This window comes from Dama dama, chromosome 5 (genome assembly GCF_033118175.1).
Source record: "Dama dama isolate Ldn47 chromosome 5, ASM3311817v1, whole genome shotgun sequence".
Classification (NCBI taxonomy): domain Eukaryota; kingdom Metazoa; phylum Chordata; class Mammalia; order Artiodactyla; family Cervidae; genus Dama; species Dama dama.
In genome coordinates this window covers 33664938-33670937 of record NC_083685.1, presented here as the reverse complement: position 1 = coordinate 33670937, position 6000 = coordinate 33664938, and positions in this window count along the sequence as shown.

The window sequence follows — 6000 nt, the reverse complement described above, 5'->3', positions numbered from 1 at the left end:
AATGGTAACCCACTCCAGTATTCTTGCCTGGAGAATCTCTTGGACAGAGGAGCCTGGTAGGCTACAGTCCATGGGGTCGCAAAGAGTCGGACATGACTGAACGACTTCACTTTACTTCACTTCACTTTAATAGGAAGATCCTGAATTATCTGCTAATAATTTGCTATTGCCTATTTAATTCCACCTAACCTTGACATAGTGACTAATTACTTATGTTATATTACTTTTCTATTAAAAAATATTACCTTCACAGATCTAAGTTGGTGAAATTTTCTTTTTTATGTAGTAAAAAATGATACATTAATGTATCATTAATGATACAATTAATGAATATGAAAGTGATCATATATATTGAAAATGTGAATTTAATTCCTATGTACACAAGATAAGGTACATGTTAAAAATAAAACTATTAAATTTCCAGCTTAATATTAACATAAAATTGAAACAAATCAACAAAAATGTATTTCTTGTTGGTGAGCCCAACTCCCCCATTATCTGATTATAGTAAATTCTAAAAGTATCTTTAAATGATATTTACATAAAGATTTTCTCTCAGTATTCCTGATCTTCTTCTGCTGCCATAATTGTTTAAACAATAATTTCCCATAAGATATGATCTCACTGATATTTAGATAGCTTGCTCTTCAAAGCATAAGCTGAATCTTTTTGCATATACTAAGGAATATCAGAAAGTGCACAAAGAGTTCTCTGACAAGATTTTAAAAATTCCTATCTCCCTATACCTCATATATTTTACTGTCTTGAATAAGTTTTCACCCCTTTGATTCAGTCTTGCTATTTAATATAAGCAGTGTGTCTTAGTCAAGGTTTTGTAGAGAGGAAAATGTAGCAATAGTGTGTGTGTGTATGTGTGTGCTTGCATGTAAGGAGATTCATATTAAGTCATTGGTTCATAGTATTAGAACACCTGGTAAGTCCCAAATCCACAGGGCAGTCTGGGGCAGGCTGGAAATTCAAGTATGAATTAATATTGCAGTTTTGATCTGAAATCTTTTGAGCAGGCCAGCAGTCTGTAATCTCAGATAAGATTTTAGTTGCAACCTTCAGGTAAAGTTTCTTCTTGTAGATTCTATTAATAATCAGATATACAAAATACCTTCATAAAAGTATTGAGAGTAGTTTTGACCAAATAAGTAGGGACCATAGCCTAGTCAAAGTTACACATAAATTTCACCATAACAAAGGGCCCAGCAAAATGTCTGGATCAATGTGAAAGTGAAAATCACTCAGTCATGTCTGACTCTTAGGGAGCCCCATGGACTGTACAAACCATGGAATTCTCCAGGCCAGAATACTGGAGTGAGTAGCCTTTCCCTTCTCCAGGGAATCTTCCCAACCCAGGGGTCTCTGGCATTGCAGGCAGATTCTTTACTAGCTGAGCCACAAGGAAAGCCCAAGAATACAAGATTGGGTAGCCTATCCCTTCTCCAGTGGATCTTCCCAATCCAGAAATTGAACCGGGTCTTCTGCGTTGCAGGCGGATTCTTTATCAGCTGAGCTATCAGGGTCTGGATCAATAGAACTCAGTATTTCAACAGATCATAAAGCCTCACAGTTTATAAAATACATATACTGTTAAAATACTTTTATGTATTATAATACTTTTATATTGCTATATAACAAGAAAACATAGTGAAAAACATAGATAATGAAGCAAAAGTTAAGCTATGATATATTCATACAATGCATTACCATGTCTGTTTTGAACATCCCTTCCACAGATAAAAGCTTAAAAACCAGGACACAACATTTTTTAAAAAGTTACTTTGAAATTGCAGGTTATCAAGTGAGTGACAAAGATGGAAAAGTGTAACATTTGGAAAAAGAAAGATATCTTATAGTATGAAATCTATTGTCCATACTGGCAAAAAAAAAAAAAGAACTAAGCTGAGCCCTAATTCACACTGCTCACAATTATAGGTTATAATTCCAAATTGTAACTCACAATGTAAAGATAAATAATAAAATGATTAGATGGTTGCTCAGAAAGATATCTTCATGAGTTTGAGTTTGGAAAAGCACTTATCATAAAGGAAAAGATTAATAAGCTAGACTATGCTAATATTAAGAAAATCTGTTCATCAAAAGGTGAATCTTGTATTTTAACAATAGTCCTCTGTGATTGTCTTAACCCCCTGACCTTCATTGTCATAATTTGCTACTGCCTTGACAAAATGTGAGACAGTATTGTCAGGAGGAGAGCCACCTTACACACTCACTGAGTTTGATATTGAATAGGGCTCTTGGCCTCTACAACCAATGAAAATTGACTAAAAGGAAGACAAGAAATTCACACAAGGCTTTATTGGGATTCCCTTGCCAGCTGCAAGTGGGAGCAAAAGCAATCAACAGGTTCCCTTGTTTGCTCCCTGAGGTTGGGGGGGGGGGGGTGGTGAGTTCCCTCCTTACATAGAGTGGTTAGCAGTATGTCCAAGGATGGAGGGTTGGCTTAGGTGGTTTGCCCACTCCCTTCGTGGCTGAGTGAAGAAGGGCATGAACAGTACCAGACTTTTGCTCCTGACACCCAGTTTTTTCTTCAGGCTCTTTAGAAATAGCCAGAATTTTTTGTTTTTGAGTCTTTGTATCTTTTGGTCCAAAATTTGCCTCAACTGCACATTTAGACAGCTAATTTTAGTATCATACAATTTTTTTTATATTTTGTAGCTTGAGGAGAGGTTTTCCAGGTGTAAGTTTTATCTTGCACCAAAGGGTCTGAGGACCTAGGCCTGTCTCAATTCAATAGACATTTATTGAGAATTCACCTTGCCCCTGGAGAAGGGAAAGGCTATCTACTTCAATACTCTGGCCTGGAGAATTCCATGAACTGTGTAGTCCATGGGGCCACAAAGAGTCAGACACAACTGAGCAACTTTCACTTTCACTTTCAACTTTGTCCCAGGTATTTTTCTGGTACTAGAAGCAGAGTAGTAAGTAACAGAGTGAAAAATCACTTTTCTCCCAGAGCTTAAAATACAGTAGAAGGAAATAGGCAATGAGAATTAAGCAAGTAGCATACAATATGTCAGACTGCAAAACATGTTTCAGAGAACAATAAAGAATAATGTGGAATGAGGAACATGTGTGAGAGGAAACTATAATCTAAAATGCATATTTGAGGATGGAGCCAGCGTTACAACAATGTGAAAAGTTCAGAGAAAAGGAGAGGAAGTACCAAAGGAGAATGACTGGGAAGAAAACTAGGATGGTGTGGTACCGGAAATTCAAGGGCAGAAAGTGTCCCCAGCAAGAGAGTAGCATTTGTTATTCTCCATGCGACAGGAAGATCAACCATCATATGCATTTGGATAGTGTTTGTCCCACTGTAAGTAAAAGACCTGATTACACAATGTTTACAAGAAAAAGGAAGGGGAATTAGGGTGAATACCAAGTGCGGGCAATTCTTTGCAGATATTTTCTATAAGAAGAGCCTAGGGGTCTACTTAGTGAGAATAAGTAGGATTTATGTTGATGGAAGAATAATAGTTTCTCTTTTTGCTGATAAGAAGGATAAAGCAGAGACGGAAAATTTGATAATACTGAAAACAAAAAATACAATATAGATCTGCTATTAAGTTGACGGGAGAGGATGGAAACAAGCATACAAGTTGAACTTTAGATATACCAATAGACAGAAGGAGTATGAGCTATGAATCATAGAGTCAGAAGTGAAAGGTGAATAAATGTATCAGGGATGAGGGGTTGTGGGCGTGTGTAGAACTTCCCCGAGGTACACAGTATTCTGAGTAAAACAGGACACTAAACCATGAGCCAAGGTAAGGAACAGGGATGCTCTATGGGGAAGTTAAGGAGAAATAAGTAGTTTTGGAACAGAGTGGGAGAGTGAGGGAGCTGAGAAAATACAGGGTGATCCCCACACAGATTTTAGAGTTCTCTTTATATTCATTGTCCTTGGTAGGAAGTAGACAAGTCAACTAAGGGACTGGCTAATACCTGCTAAAGGATGATAAAAGGGATGGATATGCATATAACCATGGAGTAAGAAGGACTTACACAGTGATGCAGATGTATATTATAGAGCAGACTGCTTCCAGTGGGCAGCAAGCATAGAGCCCAAATTGCTAGCTGTATCTCAAAACAGTTAGGGTTTAAGGAAAAACTTATACAAAGATCCAGTTTTTACCTAAATGGTGGCATCCCTGTCATTTGTATGATGCTTGAATAGAAAACATGATGATGGTCATGACAGTCACAACTCTACTGTGTTCAATTAAGTGCTATATATATATATATATATATATATATATATATATATATATATATATATATATGACAATGTAAGTCCTATTCTGTCATATATGTATATGTATATGTATATATAGATGTATATAAATGTATGTATATGTGTGTGTGTGTGTCCATTATAAATATTATTGCTTTTTTCACTCACTGAGTTAACTCTGACTCACTGAGACCCCATGGACTACAGCATGCAAGGCTTCCCTGTCCTTCACCATCTATCCGAGTTTGCTCAAACTAATGTCCATTGAGTCTTTGATGCCATCCAACCATCTCATTCTCTGTCACTCCCTTCTCCTCCCAGATTGCCCTCAGTTTGTCCCAGAATCAGGGTCTTTTCCAGTGGGTCAGCTCTTCACATCAGGTGGCCAGAGTATTGGAGCTTCAGCATCAGTCCTTCCAATGAATATTAAGGGTAGGTTTCCTTTCATATTATCTGGTTTGATCTCCTTGCTGTCCAAAAGACTCTCAAGAGTCTTCTCCAGAACCACAAATCAAAAGCCTCAATTTTTAGTTGTTCAGACATCTTTACAATCCAACTTTATGGTCCAACCATACATGACTACTGGAAAAACCATAGCTCTGGCTATACAGAGTTTTGTCGAGGAAGTGGTGTTTCTGCTCTTAACATGCTGTCTAGGTTTTTCATTGCTTTTATTCCAAGGAGTAAGCATTTTTAAATTTCACAGATGTAGCCATGGTCTACAGTGATTGTGGAGCCCAAGAAAATAAAGTTTGTCACTGTTTCCGTTCTTTCTCCATCTATTTGCCATGAAGTGATAGGGCTGAATGCCTTGATCTTAGTTTTAGGAATGCTGAATTTTAAGCCTGCTTTTTCACTCTCTTCTTTCAATTTCAATATGAGGATCTATAGTTCCTTTTCTCATTCTCCCATTAAGGTGGTATGACTTGCATATCTGAGGTTGTTGATATTTCTCCTGGCAATCTTGATTCCACTTTGTGATTCATACAGCCCAGCATTTTGTATGACATACTCCACATAGAAATTAAATAAGCAGGGTAACAATATACAGCCTTTACATACTCCTTTCCCAATTTTGAACTAGTTCATTGTTCTATGTCCTATTTTAACTGTTGTGTCTTGACTTACATACAGATTTCTCAGGAGGTGGATAAGGTGGTCTGCTATTCCCATCTCTACGAATTTTCCACATTGTTGTGATCTACACAGTCAAAGCCTTTAGCGTTGTTAATGAATCAGAAGTAGATTTTTTTTTTCTTTCTGGAATTCTCTTGTTTTTCCTATGATCCAATGGATGTTGGCAATTTGACCTCTGTTTCTCTGCTTTCCCTAAACCCAGCTTTTACACCTGGAAGTTCTCAGTTCACACAGTCCTGAAGCCTAACTTGAAGGATTTTGAGCATTACCTTGCTAGCATGTGAAATGAGTGCAATTGTGTAGTAGTTTGAGCATTCATTGGCACCGACCTTCTTTGGAAATGGAATGAAAAACTGATAAGGCTTTGTTTATGCCCTCCAAGAGTCTGTTTCCCCAGTCCTATGGAAATTCTGTAATCAAATCCCACTTGGGGAAGTCAAATACCCTGGGAGTTCGCAGTCCCTTTTCCAGATCCCCAGGTTGGAAAATCTGTTTTGGGCCCTAGAACTTTTGCAATAGTGTGAGAACTTCTTTGGTATAATTGTTCTCCAGTTTTTGCATTGTCTGTTTGGTGGCTCTATGGTGGGGCTCACACATCA